The sequence below is a fragment of the Macaca fascicularis genome, chromosome 11, assembly GCF_037993035.2.
Source record: "Macaca fascicularis isolate 582-1 chromosome 11, T2T-MFA8v1.1".
Classification (NCBI taxonomy): Eukaryota; Metazoa; Chordata; class Mammalia; order Primates; family Cercopithecidae; genus Macaca; species Macaca fascicularis.
This window is the reverse complement of record NC_088385.1, coordinates 110,398,301-110,420,882: the sequence shown is the minus strand read 5'-3', so window position 1 is coordinate 110,420,882 and position 22,582 is coordinate 110,398,301. Positions and strand designations below refer to the sequence as shown.

The 22,582-nt window shown below is 41.6% G+C and overlaps 1 protein-coding gene across 4 annotated transcripts in view; it reads left to right on the top strand.

Moving 5' to 3' along the window:
- Positions 1–2,147: 2,147 nt before the first annotated feature.
- C11H12orf42 (chromosome 11 C12orf42 homolog) overlaps positions 2,148–22,582 on the top strand; it is a 193,170-nt gene continuing 172,735 nt past the window's right edge. For 2 of the 4 annotated variants that reach the window (XM_045365795.3, XM_005572052.5), the window contains exon 1: positions 7,636–8,077. The gene's annotated coding sequence lies outside the window, so the exon portion shown is untranslated. Of the gene's footprint in view, positions 2,414–7,635; positions 8,078–22,582 lie in introns of those variants that run through there. The other 2 variants (XM_005572046.5, XM_005572047.5) reach the window with 2 other exon arrangements.

Below are 22,582 nucleotides of genomic sequence, written 5' to 3'. Positions count from 1 at the left end.
GTGAGCAGTGGGCAAGGGGGCAGAGTGAGGACTGTGACCTGGAGGAGCTGGGGTGCCAGAATGGAGTCGCTCCCAGCCTTGGCCCTGGCCCCTGCACCCTCCCGACCTGGTACCTCCCAGTTCACCACATATTTTAATCTTAAATTTCTTGGTGACAGTGGGTATTTTCCCAAAGATTTGTAAGCACCCACAGATTCCTGGCTTAAAAAGATGTGTCCGTATTCCTTCAACCTATTAATTTGTCGAATCCTTTAGCTGTCCATTCTTCACTTAGTCCTCTCGCTAGTATGATCATAACTATTCTACGAAGAAGTTAGAGGAATTTTTGGCTCTAACAGACTATCCACAATTTTGTTGACTGAGGTTTCAGGTGGCATTGTAAACAAGAAAAGGAATGACAGTAATTTATTGCTGCAAAATTACAGTGGGTTTGTAGTATCCTATATCACTGTAATATTGGACTATCAAAACTCACGGGGAGCAAAACATTTGCTGTGAACCGCAGCACAACTCAACATGCCTACCATTCTTTCCTTTCCCATTATACCACAGACTGGGGGTTCCTAAATTGGTTGCATATCAGAATCCCCAAGGGTAGCTTAATAAAAGGAAAGATTGGCAGGTCCCACCACCAGAAAGTCTGACTTGGAGGTCTGGGGTATATCTGGGATATGTAATCAAGGGATGTGATGGAGAGTCATTGAAGTGAGGCTGGCAGCAGGCAGGGCTGCTATTTTACATGGGTGGGTAGAAAAGGCTTCTCTGAGGATTTGCAGTTGGTTTGTGCTGAGACCAGAATGTTAACAAGGTGTAGGTGCTATGAAAACCTGGGAAAAAGTGTTCCTGCAAAGGGAGTGGCAAGAGCAAAGGCAGGCACATGGGAGGTGTGTTTGTAAAGGAAATAGGGAAACAGTGTAACTGAGGGATGGGGACAGTGTCCAAACGACACCATTCCTTAAGGGCCAGCTGAAGGAGCTTGCATTTCATGACAATTGTGCTGTGCCATGATCTGCTTTATTTTTTAAAAAGATCACTCTGACTGCTCCATGGAGCATGCCGCGAGTTGGAGGTACTTGGGAGTCTTGTCGAAAGCTGATGGTGGAGATGACATCTGAACTGAAATGGAAGGATGAGTGGGAGTTGGACCAGTGAAGGGGGTGGAGGGTGGAGTGTTTCAGGAAGAAGATGGGCAAGTGCAAAGCCCTGAGGTGCAAAGATTGTTCTAGAAACTGACAGAAGCTAAGGGAGGAGCCACAGAGGAACATAGAGTCCAGATGATGTGGCTTCCAGGATATAATGATAAAAAAGGTGAGTACAAAACATTAGCCAGGGTGGGCTGAAGGATCCTGACATCTTTTGAATGCCTACCTTGATCTAGGCATAGGTACTTTCTTTGTTATTGCTTTCAATGTAGTGCAGCTTGCTTTGATTTTTCCAAGATAATTTAGTAATTTGGATTTTGGTTTCCTGACTTTTAAATGTTGGCAAGCTAGTTTAAAAAAATGTCTTTTTAAAAACCCAATGTGAGTTAAAGAAAAAATGTCTGTGGGCTGAATTTTGCTTGTGACTTCCAGTATGTGGTCTTTGAGCAGCATGAAAACCAACCCAAATGGTGCTTTTGTGCAAATTAGGAAAGGGTCTCCTTTGCTCTACACAGCTTTCTAACGGAAAATTGTCATATTAAATTATATATGTCAATGACGGCTGTGATGAAAATGGCAACACTAGAGTTGCGCAATGTGCACAGTCTGCACAACTTAACAGCTTTATCTGTGAGCAAGAACAGGTGGGAAGAAGCGACGGGAAGCTATGACATGGGAAAGGGCAGTACTGTGCTGGCGTTAACTGGCACTGGATCATCAGAGCTGATTGTGCACATCTTTTCCCAACTCTGCGCTCACTAACATCATGAGAGCTTGAAATCCACCATAGTGGGAGTATTTACCATTTAGCACCCTTCAGTAGTGGAGGCTGTTCATCATCTCTTATCCCTATGTCTAGGAATAGAGGAAAGAAAGGGAACGGGACACTTTTGTCTCCTTTTGCCTCTTCCAACCATTGCTACTCTGATTTTCAATTATCCTCCCTTTTTTTTTTTTTGACACTCCCAGTATGTTGCCCAAACCTCCTTTGCCTGACCACTGAGTAGATTTACTGCTGATTTACCCAAATGAGAGCTTCGGTATCTCCCTCCCATGCCTTTCATCCACTCCAAGGCCCATCGACCCACAGGGATGATCCATGAAGCACTGCAGTCTCACAATCTTGTGACTTTATCAACTTCAGGGACATGTCACCTCTGCTCCACTTCAGACATGCACAACAACAGCCACATCTTGGATGACAAAGCCAACTTTGGAATAGCTGCATCTTTGAAATGTGATTATGATGACACCTCTTCTGCAGGATTGAGGTAAGGATTCAAAGACATTATGTCTGGAAAGCGCCTAGCAAATGCCTGGCTTATAATAGATGTCCAAGGAAGGTTTCTTTTCTTGCCTTTTCTTGTCTTTTAAAGACAGGAACACAATATTGAAACCTGATATTTCTTCTTCCTTTACTTTGCAGTATCACTTGAAGTTGACATAAACAGTTGATATTTAGTAAACTTTCTGCTAAGCGACATCCTTAGGAATCTGTGCTCTTTGCAGTAATCGGGAGCTACTGGCATCCAATATTATTGGCGGCAATTGTGCTAACATGCACAACACAATACCTACCCTTTTAATTACAGAACATTCTTGCAGTAAAGTGACACTGATTCTCATCTGATTAATATTTATAGTTTTTACTTTTGGCTAAATGCCAGGTATCTTCATCATGTGGATTTCTCTGGCTTCTCAGTTCTCTTTTGCTGCCTCTCTTATTAGCTTATTTGTGTGAGCATATCTTCGTTTTACCTAATGCAGGAGTGTCATGAATTCCTTAAGTCACAAACCTTCTACCCAGGAGGAGCTTTTACTGGGCAATTGTAACGAATTGTAAGTGGGTAATGAATAATTTTATGTAACTTTTAAGAAAAAGCTTGAATGCTTACATTTGAGGGAGTGTAGGGAAAGGGTCATGATGGTTTTGATCATTGCTCAAAAATTGGTATGCCAGGTTAGTAAATGAAAGGAGTATTAGATATCTTTCAAACATGCTTCACTTTTTGCTATCTTTCTATAGCTTCCATTGGCTTTTCTCAGGATCCCAAAATCCATACTCTGACATATGAACCATCATTTAAGCAGTTTGCTGCAAAGGAATTTGTGTTTTTTCATAAACTTTTGCAAGTGTGAGAATGTGTTAGCCATAGTAACAGTTAAAAGGCTGAAGTTTATAATAAATTTCATTTAAAAAGATATCCAAACTTAGATGTACCAGAGGTAAAATTATTTTTTTCTGCAGCAGGATGACCATGTATATGAAGGATTCTATTTTTGAAATCTCTTTATATTTCCATTTCACTATGAATGTTACTGATCTAATTTAAGTTCTCATTATTTTGTGCTTGGACAATTTCAATGACATTCTAACTGCTCTTCTTGACTTCTCTTTTCCTTCCAAACTCACATTCTTATGTCTGACAATGTTCAAAGATGACTCATTGCCAGTTATATTGATGTTCAAACAGTATTTCAAGGGACAATATAGAGTCCCCAGCCATGCCTGGATGGTGAGATTGTGGGCAGGGGGCCTATCCCTGCTTCTATTAGGACAGCTCTATATGGATCAGTTTTATCCTATTGGGTTTCTTACGAGATTCTGCTTAAAACAAGTGTGCTGCTGTTGAAAAACTATTGGTCCTCAGGACAAAATCCACATTCTTGGCATGGTAGTCAAATCCCTTCTCAACATACCTCCAAGACAGTGTGCCATCTTCCTTTTTTCTTCTCTATTGTTTTGTTTTGCTCACAGTTCATGGCTCACTCATCACTCCTTAAATACAGATGCCCCTAAACCTGTGTTCATACTGTGATATCTTTCCTCAAAAAAATTGTGCCCAGATTTGGTGTGGTATAATTGACAAATAAAAACTTTATACATTTGAGGTGTACAATGTAATGATTTGATATACGTCTACATTGTGAAATGATGACAATCAAGCTAATGAGGACATCCATCACCTCATATAATTACCATTTTTGGTGTGTGGTGGTGAGAACTGTCTTAGCATATTTCAAGTATGTAATACAGCACTATTAATTTTAGTCAGCATGATGTATATTAGATCACCAGAACTTACTTATCTTATAACTGAAAGTTTATCCCCTTTGACTAACATCTCCCCATTTCCCTCACTCCCCATCCTCCTCACTCCCCATCCTGTAGTAACTACCATTCTACCCTCTGCTTGTGTGAGTTAAGACTTTTTTTTAAAATTATTTTTTATTTTAAGTTCTGGGGTACATGTGCAGGATGTGCAGGTTTGTTACATAGGTAAATGTGTGCCACGGTGGTTTGCTGCATCTATCAACCCATCACCTAGGTATTAAGCTGAGCATGCATTAGCTATTTTTCCTAATGCTGTCCCTCCCCCCACCCATCCCCCCAACAGGCCCCAGTGTGTGTTGTTTCCCTCCCTGTGTCCATGTGTTCTCATTGTTCAGCTTCCATTTATAAGTGAGAACATGCAGTGTTTTCTGTTCTAGTGTTAGTTTGCTGAGGATAATGGCTTCCAGCTCCATCCATGTACCTGCAAAGGCCATGATCTTGTTCCTTTTTATGGCTGCATAGTATTCCATGGTGTATATGTACCACATTTTCTTTATCCAGTCTGTCATTGATGGGCATTTGGGTTGAGTTAGACTTTTTAATATTCCATATATAAGTGAGATCATGCAGTGTGTGTCCTTCTGTGGCCAGTTTATTTAACCTAATGCCCTCTAGACTCATCCACGTTGTCACAAGTGGGGAAATCTTCTTTTTATGTCTAATATCCCATAGTATATATGTACCACATTTTCATATACTGTGATACTTTGCCTGGAATATCTTCAGGTACATACAATATCCATCTTATATATGTACCACATTTTCATATTCTGTGATATCTTTGCCTGGAATATCTTCCTCCTTTTGCCTATTTGGAAAATGCATTATTCATTTGTTCATTCATGCATTCATCCAACAACTATTTATTGAGCATCTGCTATGTGCCATACCCTGTTTAGGTGTCAGGGACTGCTATTATATAGCCGAATTTATGACATCTTCTCTATTACATTGCCCAGGCAAAACTACCTGATGTCTCCTCTGTACTTCATGATACTTTGTCATATTGATAATATTTTCTAGTTGATTGCATTGTTCTGATTCTCATGTATGCTCTTCTGTTTTTAAGGTTGACATCCATATCTTATTTGTAAATATATTTTCCCTCTCATATTAGCTGATTAGATGTTCAATAAATGAATAGTTCTCCCTCCCTCCCTCCCTCCCTCCCTCCCTCCCTACCTCCCCCCCTTTCTTTCTTTCTTTCTTTCCTTCTTTCTTTCTTTTCTTTTTCCTTCCTTCCTTCCTTCCCTCCCTCCCTCCCTCCTTTCCTTCCTTCCTTTCCTTCCTTTCTTTCCATCCTTCCTTTCCGTCCTTTCCGTCCTTTCCTTCCTTTCCTTCCTTCCCTTCCTTACCTCCTTTCTTCCTTCCTTTCTTTCTTTCTCTCTCTCTCTTTCTCTCTCTTTCTTTCTCTTTCTTTCTTTTCTCCTTCCTTCCTTCCTTCCTTCCTTCCTTCCTTCCTTCCTTCCTTCCTTCCTTTCCCTCCCTCCCTCCCTCCCTCCCTCCCTCCCTCCCTCCCTCCCTCCCTCCCTCTCTCTCTCTCTCTCTCTCTCTCTCTCTCTCTCTCTCTCTCTCTCTCTCTCTCTCTCTCTTTCTTTCTTTCTTTCTTTCTTTCTTTCTTTCTTTCTTTCTTTCTTTCTTTCTTTCTTTCTTTCTTTCTTTCTTTCTTTCTTTCTTTCTTTCTTTCTTTCTTGGTGTCGCTCTGTCACCTAGGCTGGAGTGAAGTGGCACCATCTCGGTTCACTGCAAACTCCACCTCCCGGGTTCAAGCAATTCTTGTGCCTCAGCCTCCTGAGTAGCTGGGACTACAGGTGTGTGCCACCATGCCCGGCTACTTTTTTGTATGTTTTTTAGTAGAGACAGGTTTCACCATGTTAGCCAGGATGGTCTCGATCTCCAGACCTAGTGATCCGTCTGCCTCAGCCTCCCAAAGTGTTCAGATTACAGGCGTGAGCCACTGCACCCAGCCTTTTCTTTCTTTTAAAATCTGTTTGCACCACAAAAGAATGAGCTCTACAGGGATGGGGATCTTTGTCTATTTTGCCTGATACATGGTAGGTACCCAAGGATTGTTTGCTGAAATTGATGAAGAGTTCTCATTTCTGTAGTGAAGCCAGCAGCTGTAGGAATGGTAACAGAATAGACAAAGGGCATTTTCAGGTGTTTTTGGTGTGCAAAGCTGTACCTCTGTGATGTTGTTGGGATTAAGAGAGCACTGGGCATCTCTGGCCACTAGCAGTACAGTCTTGGGCCAGTCTTACCATTTTGGGGCTCGCTACCTTATCTATACATAAGAGGGTTGGACTCAGCTCATCCCTTCTGTAAGTTGGAATGATGCCATGATTCTATGTATTTAGGAGTACCTTGTAGATCGATGGGCACGTCTTCTCAGAACTCTCAACTTTAAGTTATGGAAGTCATTAATTAAAGTAAAAGGATGGGTAGAATTTTATCTTTGGAGTAAGTTTATACGTATAAACCTTTCCCCCTTCATCTATTATGTCAAAGCTATGGATATTTTGATAGTTAACTTTTCTCTCTTACATACAAATGATAAAAAGAAAATGATACATTAGTGGAACTGTCATTTTCTGTGTGGTCACAGCAAATTAAAAAAACCGCATTTTAATCATAAAATTAGCCTGATTCATGGTGTTTCTACCTAGAAATTATAAAAGGATGAGAGAAGTTTTACTCGATGATCACAAGATTTTAGGTGGAAAAGATGAACATAGGGTCAACAGCACAAACTTTTTTTTTTTTTTTTTTTAAAGAAAGAAATGCAGAAAATGGGTTTGAATTGCTAAGTTAAGTCAGAGAAAGGCTGTTGGCTTCCCAAGAGTTGCTAGACCTTTAAATGAGATCTAACAGGACTCAGAGTCTTTAAAAACAAGCAGGGTTTTTTTTTTTTCTTTCTTTCCTGGCTAGAAATATAATATTTTAGATGTGGGTGTGTGTGTGTGGGGGTGTCCATCCTGGGACTCAGGTGTGAATGTCCACTTTCTGCTGGTCCTGTGATTCTGCAGAAGAGTGTCCAGTAATTAGGTAACCCAGAAAAAATATTTATATATTACGAATTGTGATGAAGACTTAACTCTTTGGTTCTGTGCAGTCTATGGATAGCTTATGGGCAGGAATTAGGGGGTGTTAACCAGCCCTTTGTTGAAGTGTGTGGACTCCTCAGGCAGATGAGAACGACCTTTGTTGGTGCAGCTAAATGTCCTTGACCCGCCGGAGGTAGGGATAGAGATTGGGAAGAGCAGAGAGTAAAATTTGTCAAAAGTTTCTAAACCAAATAGCATGACTTTGGATTAATAGTGTCCCCTAATGGCCACTGTAGTCTACAGCCTTGCTCTGCCCCCTGCTGTTGGCTGCATTACTCCTGGATGCGCTTCTCCTCTATTCAAAATCGTTTACAATTCCAGGAAGATGAGTAGGTGGAAGGGGGAATTACAGGATTTCTGGGACTACTACCTCCAGAACTACCCCCTCCGTGGAAAATCAACCCGTTTGATAAACATCGGGACCCCCCTGCCGGCCCCCAGAACAAGTGCCACTCATATTCTGATGTCGAAGGCTTCTCCAGTGCTTGGCGTCGTGCACAGGCCACAGTGTCAGATGAGAGGTGTGAAAGTTTTCTGTGACTTTGGTGACAGGCCGGGAGAGGGTCTCACGGCAAGAAGGCCCCATTGTGGTTGCCTGGCGACCGCGGGGCGCTTGGAACCGCGCTGTGCTGCGTCCCCAGGACCCAGCCAAGTGCGCCAGCTCCCGTGGAGGAGGCTGCGGGCAGCGCGGCCGGACAGGGACCCTGCAGCTCCAGGTAGACGCGGGGAGCGCGGGACTCGACCCCTAGCAGGGTGAGGCAGGGCCGGACCGTTTGCTCTCTGCCGCTCCCCGGGACTCCAGCCGCGCCGGCGAAAACAGGCAGCACGGGAGCAAAGGCCAAGGAGTGGCGGCTAGGAGCGGAACCCGTCGCAGTGGTCGCCGGTCCTCTGAGCGGGTCGACCAGGGGCAGGGGCCTGGGGGGGCCGAGGAGCGCTCCGCCCCCGCCCCAACCCCCACCCCAACCCCCACCCCAACCCCCACCCCCACCCCCACCCCCACCCTGCCGCCTCGGCCCGGACCCAGACGCACACGCTCCTTAATCCCCCGCCCCCCGTTGCCCCGGCGACGGCCCAGACGAGCAGGTGATGCATTGACAGCGAGCAGATGGTCCCCCGCGGAGGCGAGCGCGGCCCACAATGCGCCCCGCGCGGCGATGCCACCGCCGCCCTCCCCGCCCGGCCGCCTCGCCGCTGCCCGCATGCTAATACGGGAAGGGGGGGCGGGGGAGGGGCTGGGCAAGGGGAGGGGCCGGGCGGAGCGGTGGGGGGCGGTGAAGGGCACACCCCGCCTTGCTCTTTGCAGCCCTACTCACCTCATTTCACTGAATGCCCTCCCCAGATCTCGGCACCAGGAAAGTTCCTCTCTACACGGAGAGACAATCTCCCTGTCCTGCTTCTCCCCCGACCTTCCCCGCCCGCTCCAGCTCTCTTCTAATTCCCCCCAAGTGGTTAATTTCCATTGAGATAAACGCTTAACCCCTCCTTCCGTGCTCCTTACCCCTATTCTGCAGCCCCTGCCCACATCTGCTCCCTGCTGGCATTTAATATTGAATCTTGGAAGACCAGAGGAATGGATTTACCACCGCCGCCCCCACCCTGTCCCTACTTCTAGAGCTGGCCTTGACACTTGCTAAATGTGTGTAGACATATTATTTATCTCACATCCCCCCCACCCCGCACTTCAGGATCTTTTAGGCAGCTTCTTTTGGTCTTCCTTTCTGGAATTTCAAAAATAAATCACTCTTCCCCCTATGACAACTGTGCTGCCCCCTCCCGGGAAACCCTCCCATTCACATAACCTCCTCCTCCCATTCATTCGACACCCCCTCCCTTCTTTACCCTATTCACCGCTGTGTGGCAAATTGAGGCGATCTTATACTAAGGGCATGAAAACTGCTAGGCACTATTCACAATTTTAATAGTAACTTCATAGCTGTCACATAAATTCATTGCCGGGCCTACTCTATAATGGCCAAGAAGGAAATTTAAGAGAAGAAGAGGAAAAAAAAAAATCTGAAGACACTGCCGTGGTGTCTTTCTTTGATTTGCAGGTGTTTTTTGAAACCATTACTACAGTAACTGCAGATAGTGTTTTTTTTTTTTTTTTTTTATCTGCCACATAGTGTGCTTAAAAAAAAGCCCCACCCATCCTCCTCCTTTTTATTTTACAGTAGATAAAAAAAATGCCAATAAAGGCTTAAAAAAAGGAATGGAGAGACAAAGAGAAAAAGAGACTGGTGAATAAAGTTGGGACAATACAGGGTCAGAGAGCTGTCGAAACTAATGTCATAGTGTGGCTGTTGTACAGACGTACAGAAAACTTCTTGTTTCTTGATTTTTATGGAGATTTCGTCTAAGGCATGGAGCACTCTCTGAACAGGTTTAGAACAAGTGGCAAAGAAAGAACTCTTCACAATAAACTCCCTTCTGATGGGCTTTATGCCCACAAACACCTGTGATTTACAAAGAGGCATTGCAGAGGACAAAGGGAGGCGAGAGGGCCAGGCTATTGTGGATAAATGATGCCTCATGTACCCATGGCCCTAAGAGAGGGTTGTTTTATTTTAAAACTTGTCTTAGATCCTTGCTATGCAAACTTACAATGAGAAAAGAAGCATTAGACTCTTCTAGGGGCTCATAATGACTTTTTCAAATGCTTCTAACTCATTTCGAGCCTTCATTTTGGTAAGTTCTTACACTAGTGAATATTATACTTACTGGAATTCAAAGAAAGATGACTTATCTTGAAGGTGAAGTTAGAAATCATTCTCTAAGAGTTAGAAATAAGTAGTAAGAATGTTTGCTTTAGGGTTGTATAACATTTACATGTATTTAAAAATTTTATGAACTTATTTTTCATAAATGCTAATACTTTCATGCCTATTTCCTCTTAATTTCTTGTCTTTTTTTCATTTTTCTTATCTTTAAGGTTTTTTTTTGGGGCTCTCCTTTTGGCTTTTGCTTTTTTTGTGTTCTTTGAAATTTTTCCCCCCAATAATTTAGAGAGGAGGAGGGCAAAAATATGAAGACATAAGGGGGTAAAATAAAGAGCTACAAGTTGGGGGAGATTCCCTTTCGTTTAGGGTGGCCAAGCCCTTTCTGAGGAAATCACATTTCAGCTGGGACCTAAAGCAAGTGAGAAAGCATGGGAACACCAAGCAAGCAGAGGCATGTGCAAAGACCCTGAGGCAGAAAAGAACTTCAGGGATCCTGAGTCACTGAAGCAAGGCTGGTGTGACTGGAACATTGCCAGTGTGGGGAGAATACTGCAAGATGAGGTTTGAGAGATTAGCCAGAATCAGATCGCTGAAAGCTGTATCAGATGTGGGAAAAGACTGGATTTCATTCTAAGAGAAATAGGAGGCTACTGAAGGATTTTGAGGGACCTATGTGACTGAATTTATATTTTATGATCATTACCTCTGCTGTGTAGAATATGGATTGAATGATGGAAATAATAGAAAGTGCAACAAGTGGTTAGGAAGCTGTTAGAAGGCTGCTGTAGTAATTCAGACAAGAAACAGCAGTATCCTGGATCAAGGTGGTGTTAATGGAGATGAAGATGGATTTAGTATCTGCTTTAGAGAAAGAACTGATGAGAGTTGATGGATGAGATTGCTTGCATGGGGTGATGAGGGAAAGGGAAGAACTGACGGTAGCACACTTGGCAGATCATGGTGTACATTGCAGAGATGGGGAAGAGAATAAAGATGGAGGTGTGGATCAATAATTCGACGTGTTAATTTTGAGCTATTTTTGAGGTGGCCAAAAGGAGATGGTAGGCCTGGAGACAGACACTTGACTTGCCCTATGCCCTCATCCTTTCCTAAGCTTCTTGGGATCTATGATGTGGCATGGGATGAAGGGATGAGCTGGGCTTGTAAGATTTTCCACTTCCTGAGTCTGAACTGGAAATACTGAGATAATCTGGCAGTTTGCATCAGGGAAGGGATTGAAAAGTCATGAGCTGGAGAAAGAACCATTAAAGATTATGATCAAATGAATGCCATGAATAAGTAGAAGTCTATGAAACACAGTTGAGAGAGAGGAAATTTTTGTTAAAGGCTAAAGAAGCTAGCAGAAAGGAGCAAGTTTATGGAAAGAAGATATGCCATGTGACTAGAGGAACATTAGGACGAAGACCTGTAAAGTCAGGCAGTTGAGGTCTTTACAGTTGCTTTTGACCCAGACTGAATCTCCTATTTCAGACTGTGAAACAACATGCAAATTGCTGGGTAATGAATTTATGTGTTTATGTGAACCACAAACACATAAAATTAAGAATGGTGGCCGAGTATGGTAGCTCACCCCTGTAATCCCAGCACTCTGGGAGGCTGAGGCAGGTGGATCACTTGAGCTTAGGAGTTCAAGACCAGCCTGGCTAACGGGGTAAAACCCCGTCTCCACTGAAAAATACAAAAATTAGCTGGGCGTAGTTGCGCATGCCTGTAATCCCAGCTACTCAGGAGGCTGAAGCGTGAGAATCACGTGAACCTGGGAGGCGGAGGTTGCAGTGAGCTGAGATTGTGCCACTGTCCTCCAGCCTGAGCGACAAAGTGAGACTCTGTCTTAAAAAAAAAAAAAAAAAAAAAAAAAAATGGAAAACAAGGAGTTTCTAACAAGTTGAGCATTATGTTTGGGAAATCAGGAACTCCTTTTTCCCTTCAGAGTCCTGGCTCATAGAGTAAGGCCTATTTTGAATCAGCTTATCAGATTTAGTGAGGTCCACTAAAATGACTCTCTGAGTAAAGGGCTCCATAATAAAGATTAAAGTGAGAAATGAGGCTTGAGTTTTAAGCCAGGGTGAATTTTTCCATTCTCTCCAGTCAAATTAACTGAAGATAACTCACAAATTACATTGGAGGATCTGGGGGTAGAAATAACAGTGACTGACATTTGCCAAGGTTTACAAAGTCTGATTGCCATGTAGAAACCAGGAGCTCAAGGCCTGCCATGTCTGAGCACAGGGAAGCAAAAGAGGAAGCCAGATAACAATATAGCATAAAGGTGGCACCTTATTACTTAACTCCTGCTAAATTTGGGCCATTAGATATAAGGCTTTCTTTAATCTCGCCAATTGTCTCTTGAGGCAAGGAGTGTTTGTTTCCATATTTTTTCTGGAGAGTGCAACAGAAGTGATTATACCTACAATTCCAAGAAAATTGGATGGATGCACCAGAGTTTCCTCTTGTTATAGCACATATAGAGATTCAAATATAAAAACTGCTATGTAGAATTCAGTGGTAAACTATAAAATAGCTTAACAAATATTATTATATTGATGGGGGAAAAATAATTAAAATTAACTCAAGGAGAGGTGGATGACCTGACTGGAACAATAGTAATGACAAAGATGAAAAATGCTTTCAAATAGTTAACTCCCAAAAAAGTTCTAAGCCCAGATAGTTTTACAAGTCAGTTCTTTCAATGTTTTAAGGAAAAAGAAGTTCCACATTATAGAAATTTAATACATAAACACTGGTGAAATTTTTCTAATTTATGTGATTGCCAAACTGGACTAAGAGTACAATAAAACAAAATCAACAATTTTATGCATGCATGTAGATGCTAATGTTTGAAAAACCCCATGCACACATTTAATTCATCAGTGTAAGATATACTGCTACCCAGTAGGTATTATTTCAGAATGGTTTAATTTTAGGAATTCTAGGAATATATAACAATAATATGGTAAACAATAAAAATCATATGGGAATCCTATTAAATACCAAATATATGATAAAACTGCTTCTTACAATATTTTGTAAATTAGAAACAGATACTTATTTAACATAATAAACTATTTTAATATGAAAGCAATTATCATACTTAATGAAAAACACTAGAAGACTTTAAAATTAAAATTACAAATAAGACAAGGAGACCTATCATGCCATTATTGTTTTTGATTGTTCTAAAAATTCTAGAAAATTAAATAAGATGTAAAACAGAAATGAGTGGTATAGTCGTTGAAAAGAAAAGAAGAAAAAGATCACTAATTGCAAATAACATTGCTCACTGATATGTGAAAATAAAATCAATGGATAATCATATTGAATAAACTGATTCAATACCAAATAAATACAAAATTCAATAATTTAAAAAATTAATAAAGGTGAGTTAGCAATAAAATGGGGGATTTTGTATTTTTAAGAGAATTTCATACAAGTTATCCTATATGGCTCTCTAAATTGACTAAAAACTGGATAAAATATTTTTAAAACATTGTAAGGTGCATTTATGAGCTGGTGTAAAGGTAGAAATCCTGAGAAATAACAGAATGCCAGAACTTAAAGGATTTCTTCTAAATGTCAGAGACTAAGATTTAAATTTTAATGGCAATACAGAAGATAGGCTGCTAGAAATAAAATGGGGAGCTTAATTGAAACATAAAGCTGGGATCCTAGTGTAAGAATGAACAATACATAAATCTGACATAGTTCGGGTTCCCGTTCCAAGATGGCTGAATAGGAACAGCTTGAGTCTGCAGCTCCCAGTGTGATCGAGGCAGAAGACAGGTGATTTCTGCATTTCCAACTGAGGTACCTGGTTCATCTCATTAGGACTGATTGGACAGTGGGTGCAGCCCATGGAGGGCGAGCTGAAGCGGAGGGGGCATCGCCTCACCTGGGAAGTGCAAGGGGTCGGGGGATTTCCCTTTCCTAGCCAAGGGAAGCTGTGACAAACTATACCTGGAAAAACGGGACACTGCCGCTCAAATACTGCACTTTTCCCACAGTCTTAGCAACTGGCAGACCAGGAGATTTTCTCCTGTGCCTGGCTCAGTGGGTCCCACGCCCATGGAGCTCTGCTCACTGCTAGCACGGCAGTCTGAGGTCGACCTGTGAGGCTGCAGTGTGGCTGGGGTAGGGGCATCTGCCATTGCTGAGGCTTGAGTAGGTAACAAAGCAGCTGGGAAGCTCAAACTGGGTGGAGTCCACCATAGCTCAGCAAGGCCTACTGCCTCTACAGACCCCGCTTCTGTGGGCAGGGCATAGCTAAACAAAAGACAGCAGAAACTTCTGCAGATTTAAACATCCCTGTCTGGCAGCTCTGAGGAGAGCAGTGGTACTCCCAGCATGGTGTTTGAACTCTGAGAATGGACAGACTGCCTCTTCAAATGGGTCCCTGACCCCCATGTAGCCTAACTGGGAGACAGCTCCTAGTAGGGGCTGACAGTTGCCTCATATAGGTGGGTGCCCTTCTGGGACAAAGCTTCCAGAGAAAGGATCAGGCAGCAATATTTGCTGTTCTGCAGCCTCTGCTGGTGATACCCAGGCAAACAGTGTCTGGAGCGGACCTCCAGTAAACTCCAACAGACCTGCACCTAAGGGACCTGACTGTTAGAGGGAAGACTAACAAACAGAAAGGAATAGCATCAATATCAACAAAAAGGATATCTACAACAAAAACTCATCTGTAGGTCACCAACATCAAAGACCAAAGGTAGATAAAAACCACAAAGATGGGGAGAAACCAGAGCAGAAAAGCTGAGAATTCTAAAAATCAGAGCACCTCTTCTCCTCCAAAGCATCGCAGTTCCTTGCCAGCAGCGGAACAAAGCTGGACGGAGAATGACTTTGATGAGTTGACAGAAGTAGGCTTCAGAAGGTCTTTAATAACAAACTTCTCTGAGCTAAAGGAGTATGTTCAAACCCATTGTGAGGAAGCTAAAAACCTTGAAAAAAGGTTAGATGAATGGCTAACTAGAAGAAACAGTGCAGAGAAGACCTTAAATGAACTGATGGAGTGGAACACCATGGCACTAGAACTTCATGACACATGCACAAGCTTCAATAGCTGATTCGATCACATGGAAGAAAGGGTATCAGAGATTGAAGATCAATTTAATGAAATAAGGTGAGAAGACAAGTTTAGAGTAAAAAGAAACAAACAAAGCCTCCAAGAAATATGAGGACTATGTGAAAAGACCAAGTCTACATTTGATTGGTGTACCTCGAAGTGATGGGGATAATGGAACCAAGTTGGAAAACACTCTTCAGGATATTATGCTGAAGAGCTTCCCCAACCTAGCAAGGCAGGCCAACATTCAAATTCAGGAAATACAGAGAACATCACAAAGATACTCCTTGAGAAGAGCAACCCCAAGACACATAATTGTCAGATTCACCAAGGTTAAAATGCAGGAAAAAATGTTAAGGGCAGTCAGAGAGAAAGGTAGGTTACCCACAAAGGGAAGCCCATCAGACTAACAGTGGATATCTCAGCAGAAACCCTACAAGCCAGAAGAGAGGAGTAGGGGCCAATATTCAACGTTCTTAAAGAATTTTCAACACAGAATTTCATATCCAGCCAAACTAAGCTTCATAAGTGAAGGAGAAATAAAATCCTTTATAGACAAGCAAATGCTGAGAGGTTTTGTCACCACCAGGCCTGCCTTAGAAGAGCTCCTGAAGGAAGCACTAAACATGGAAAGGAACAGCCAGTACCAGCCACTGCAAAAGGATGCCAAATTGTAAAGACCATCGATGCTATGAAGAAACTGCATCAATTAATTGGCAAAATAACCAGCTAACATCATAATGACAGGATCAAATTCACACATAACAATATTAACCTTAAATGTAAATGGGCTAAATGCCCTAATTAAAAGATACAGACTGGCAAATTGGATAAAGAGTCAAGACCCATCAGTGTGCTGTATTCAGGAGACACATCTCATGTGCAGAGACACACATAGGCTCAAAATAAAGGGATGGAGGAAGATCTATCAAGCAAATGGAAAGCAAAAAAAGCAGGGGTTGCAATCCTAGTCTTGGATAAAACAGACTTTAAACCAGCAAAGATCAAAAGAGACAAAGAAGGCTATTAAATAATGGTAAAGGGATCAATTTAACAAGAAGAGCTAAATATCCTAAATATATATGCACCCAATGCAGGAGCACCCAGATTCATAAAGCAAGTCCTTAGAGACCTACAAAGGACTTAGACTCCCACTCAATAATAATGGGAGACTTTAACACCCCACTGTCAATATTGGACAGATCAATGAGACAGAAGTTAAACAAGGATATCCAGGACTTAAATTCAGTTCTGCACCAAATGGACGTAATAGACATATACAGAACTCTCTACCGCAAATCAACAGAATATACATTTTTCTCAGCACCACATCACACTTATTCTAAAATTGACCACATAATTGGAAGTAAAGCACTCCTCAGCAAATGTAAAAAAGCAGAAATTATAAGAAATTGTCTCTGAGACCACAATGCAATCAAATTAGAACTCTGGATTAAGAAACTCACTCAAAACTGCACAACTGCATGGAAACTGTGCTATCTGCTCCTGAATGACTACTGGGTAAATAACAAAATGGAGGCAGAAATAAAGATATTCTTGGAAACCAATGGGAACAAAGACACAATGTACTAGAATCTCTGGGACACATTTAAAGCAGTGTGTAGAGGGAAATTTATAGCACTAAATACCCACAAGAGAAAGCAGGAAAGATCTAAAATCAACACTCTGACATCACAATTAAAAGAACTAGAGAAGCAAGAGCAAATAAATTCAAAAGCTAGCAGAAGGCAAGAAATAACTAAGATCAGAGCAGAACTGAAGGAGATAGAGACACAAAAATCCCTTCAAAAAATCAATGAATCCAGGAGCTGGTTTTTTGAAAAGATCAACAAAATTGATAGACTGCTAGCAAGACTAATAAGAAAAGAGAGACGAATCAAATAGACACAATAAAAAATGATATAGGGGCTATCACCACCGATCTCACAGAAATGCAAACTATGTCAGAGAATACTATAAACACCTCTACACAAGTATACTAGAAAATCTAGGAGAAATGGATAAATTCCTGGACACATACACCCTCCCAAGACTAAACCAGGAAGAAGTTCAATCTCTGAATAGACCAATAACAGGCTCTGAAACTGAGGCAATAATTAATAGCCTACCAACCAAAAAAGTCCAGGACCAGATGGATCCACAGCCGAATTTTACCAGAGGTACAAAGAAGAGCTGGTACCATACCTTCTGAAACTATTCCAATCAATAGAAAAAGAGGGACTCCTCCATAACTCATTTTATGAGGCCAGCATCATCCTGATACCAAAACCTGGCAGAGATACAACAAAAAAAGAGAATTTTAGACCAATATGCCTGATGAACATCGAGGCAAAAATCCCCAATAAAATACTGGCAAACTGAATCCAGTCACACAGCTAAAAGCTTATCCACCACGATGAAGTCAGCTTCATCCTTGGGATGCAAGGCTGGTTCAACATATGTAAATCAATAAACGTAATCTGTCACATAAACAGAACAATGACAAAACCCACATGATTATCTCAGTAGATGTAGAAAAGGCCTTCGACAAAACTCAATGGCCCTTCATGCTAAAAACTCTCAATAAACTAGGGATTAATGGAATGTACCTCAATGTAATAAGAGCTATTTGTGACAAATCCACAATCAATATCATACTGATTGGGCAAAAACTGGAAGCATTCCCTTTGAAAACTGGCACGAGACAAGGATGTTCTCTGTCACCACTCCTATTCGACATAGTGTTGGAAGTTCTGGCCAGGGCAATCAGGCAAGAGAAAGAAATAAAGGGTATTTAATTAGGAAAAGAGGAAGTCAAATTGTCCCTGTTTGCAGATGACATGATTGTATATTTAGAAAACCCCCTCATCTCAGCCCCAAATCTCCTTAAGCTGATAAGCAACTTCACCAAAGTCTCAGGATACAACATTGATGTGCAAAAATCACAAGCATTCCTATACAGCAATAACAGACAAACAGAGAGCCAAATCATGAGTGAACTCCCATTCACAATTGCTACATAGAGAATAAAATACCTAGGAATACAACTTACAAGGGATGTGAAGGACCTCTTGAAGGAGAACTACAAACCACTGCTCAACAAAATAAAAGAGGATACAAAGGGAAGAACATTTCATGCTCCTGGATAGGAAGAATCAATATCATGAAAATGGCCATAGTGCCCATGGTAATTTATAGATTCAATGCCATCCCCATCAAGCTACCAATGACTTTCTTCACAGAATTGGAAAAAACTACTTTAAAGTTCATATGGAACTAAAAAAGAGCCTGCATTGCCAAGACAATCCTAAGCAAAAAGAACAAAGCTGGAGGCATCACGTTACTTGACTTCAAACTATACTACAAGGCTACGGTAACCAAAACAGCATGGTACTAGTACAAAAACAGGTACATAGACCAATGGAACAGAACAGAGGCCTCAGAAATAACACCACACATCTACAACCATCTGATCTTTGACAAACCTGACAAAAACAAGAAGTGGGGAAAGGATTCTCTATTTAATAAATGGTGCTGGGAAAACTGGTTAGCCATATATAGAAAACTGGAACTGGATTTCTTCCTTACACCCTATACAAAAATTAATTCAAGATGGATTAAAGACTTAAATGTTAGATCTGAAACCATAAAAACCCTAGAAGAAAACCTAGGCAGTACCATTCGGGACATAGGCATGGGGAAGGACTTCATGACTAAAACACCAAAAGCAATGGCAACAACAGCCAAAATTAACAAATTGGATGTAATTAAAATGAAGAGCTTCTGCACAGCAAAAGAAACTACCATCAGAGTGAACAGGTAACCTACAGAATGGGAGAAAATTTTTGCAATCTATCCATCTGACAAAGGGCTAATATCCAGAATCTCCAAAGAACTTAAACAAATTTACAAGAAGAAAACAACCCCATCGAAAAGTGGGCAAAGGATGTGAACAGACACTTCTCAAAAGAAGACATTTATGCAGCCAACAGACACATGAAAAAATGCTCATTATCACTGGACATCAGAGAAATGCAAATCAAAACCACAGTGAGATACCATCTCATACCAGTTAGAATGGTGATCATTAAAAAGTCAGGAAACAATAGATGCTGGAGGGTATGTGGAGAAATAGGAAAGCTTTTAAGCTGTTCGTGGGAGTGTAAATTAGTTCAACCATTGTGGAAGACAGTGTGGTGATTCCTCAAGGATCTAAAACTAGAAATACCATATGACCCAGTGATCTCATTACTGGGTATATACCCAAAGGATTATATATCATAATACTATAAAGACACATGCACATGATTATTGCGGCACTATTCACAATAGAAAAGACTTGGAACCAGCACAAATGTCCATCCATGATAGACTGGATTAAGAAAATGTGGCACATACACACCGTGGAATACTATGCAGCCATAAAAAAGGATGAGTTTATGTCCTTTGCTGGGACGTGGATGAAGCTGGAAACCATCATTCTCAGCAAACTGTCACAAGGACAAAACAGCAAGCACCGCATGTTTTCACTCATAGGTGGGAACTGAACAATGAGAACACTTGGACACAGGACGGGGCACATCACACACCAGGGCCTGTCACGTGGTGAGGGCTGGGGGAGGGATAGCATTAGGTGAAATACCAAATGTAAATGACAAGTTGATGGGTGCAGCAAACCAACGTGGCACATGTATACCTATCTAACAAACCTGCGCGTTGTGCACATGTACGCTGGAACTTAAAGTACAATAAAAAAGAAAGAAAAAAAAAAAACAAAAAAACATAAACCTGACATAAAGAATTCAGCAAAAAAATGGGCCGGGCGAGGTGGCTCAAGCCTGTAATCCCAGCACTTTGGGAGGCCGAGACGGGCAGATCACGAGGTCAGGAGATCGAGACCAGCCTGGCTAACACGGTGAAACCCCGTCTCTACTAAAAAAATACAAAAAACTAGCCGGGCGTGGTGGCGGGCACCTGTAGTCCCAGCTACTCAGGAGGCTGAGGCAGGAGAATGGCGTAGACCCGGGAGGCGGAGCTTGCAGTGAGCTGAGATCCGGCCACTGCACTCCAGCCTGGGCAACAGAGCGAGACTCCGTCTCAAAAAAAAAAAAAAAAAAAAAAAAAAAAGAATTCAGAAAAAAAAAAAAAAGAGCTGCTTGATTCAACTTTCACTGTGGGTGGAGTGAAGAAAAATCGTAACCATAATTTTCATAACTACAAGCCAGCTCTCATAAATGCTTGAGTCCTTATTCATGCCATGTATTTGAGGATCGGAAAAAAAAAATTTAACTGGAGAATTTAACTTAAAATGGCCTGAGGCTGGATCATTTCTGGGAAACTGTGAGTTAAACACCTGCCTTCAAGAATTTTCTTAAATTTCTTATTAGGGCTGTTTTAGGTTCAGAGCAAAATTGAGAGTAGAGTAGACAGATACCCCTTACATGCTCTGCCCCCACACATGCACAGCATTCCCCATTATCAACAACCCAGTCAGAGTGGTACGTTTGCTACAATTGATTAACCTACACACATCATCACCCAAAATCCATAGTTCACATTAGAGTTCACTCTTGGTGTTTGGAATTTTACATATAAGTTTCAAACTAAAATGAGAAACTCACTGTCCAAAATCACAATACCTACAAGCAAAGAAGTAGTCTAATTGAGAGACAACAGAAATAACAGACACCAATTTTAGACCTGCATAGATTTTTGATATCATCAGAAATTAAGTATATTTACTGTATTGAGAGGAAAAATAAGTTCAAAAATATGAGCAAGAAACAGATGCAATAAAGTAAAATCAGTCATATTGTAAAAATAAACTTATAGAAATATACTTTAAGTTAAAAATTCAATAGGCAAGTTAAATAGTAGATAAGAAAAACCTGAAGAAGAGTTTAATGAACTGGAATGTAAATCTAAAGAGATTATCCAGTGGCTAGAAAGATGGGAGAAAAAAAGAAAACATAAACAAAAAGAATAGATTAAAAGACATGGAAAATAGAGAAAAAGGTCTAGCAAATTTAATCAGAATTCCATAAAGATAATAGAAACATAAAAGATAATATGTAAGGTGATAATGACTGAAACCTGTCTCAGAATTATTCAAAGATATATATCCTAACATACAGGAAGTCCAGCAAATCACACAAAAAAACAAAATAAAGCAAATGCAAAACAAAACCCAAAACACTAGAGAATAGACATTGGCAACAGTCTTACCACCATCTTTACAACAGAAATAATGAAAACTATAAGATGGTGGAAATTCGTATGCACACAAAAGATCTTAAGCCACAGAAGGGACAAGCCCATGGAGCTCTGCTCACTGCTAGCACGGCAGTCTGAGGTCGACCTGTGAGGCTGCAGTGTGGCTGGGGTAGGGGCATCTGCCATTGCTGAGGCTTGAGTAGGTAACAAAGCAGCTGGGAAGCTCAAACTGGGTGGAGTCCACCATAGCTCAGCAAGGCCTACTGCCTCTACAGACCCCGCTTCTGTGGGCAGGGCATAGCTAAACAAAAGACAGCAGAAACTTCTGCAGATTTAAACATCCCTGTCTGGCAGCTCTGAGGAGAGCAGTGGTACTCCCAGCATGGTGTTTGAACTCTGAGAATGGACAGACTGCCTCTTCAAATGGGTCCCTGACCCCCATGTAGCCTAACTGGGAGACAGCTCCTAGTAGGGGCTGACAGTTGCCTCATATAGGTGGGTGCCCTTCTGGGACAAAGCTTCCAGAGAAAGGATCAGGCAGCAATATTTGCTGTTCTGCAGCCTCTGCTGGTGATACCCAGGCAAACAGTGTCTGGAGCGGACCTCCAGTAAACTCCAACAGACCTGCACCTAAGGGACCTGACTGTTAGAGGGAAGACTAACAAACAGAAAGGAATAGCATCAATATCAACAAAAAGGATATCTACAACAAAAACTCATCTGTAGGTCACCAACATCAAAGACCAAAGGTAGATAAAAACCACAAAGATGGGGAGAAACCAGAGCAGAAAAGCTGAGAATTCTAAAAATCAGAGCACCTCTTCTCCTCCAAAGCATCGCAGTTCCTTGCCAGCAGCGGAACAAAGCTGGACGGAGAATGACTTTGATGAGTTGACAGAAGTAGGCTTCAGAAGGTCTTTAATAACAAACTTCTCTGAGCTAAAGGAGTATGTTCAAACCCATTGTGAGGAAGCTAAAAACCTTGAAAAAAGGTTAGATGAATGGCTAACTAGAAGAAACAGTGCAGAGAAGACCTTAAATGAACTGATGGAGTGGAACACCATGGCACTAGAACTTCATGACACATGCACAAGCTTCAATAGCTGATTCGATCACATGGAAGAAAGGGTATCAGAGATTGAAGATCAATTTAATGAAATAAGGTGAGAAGACAAGTTTAGAGTAAAAAGAAACAAACAAAGCCT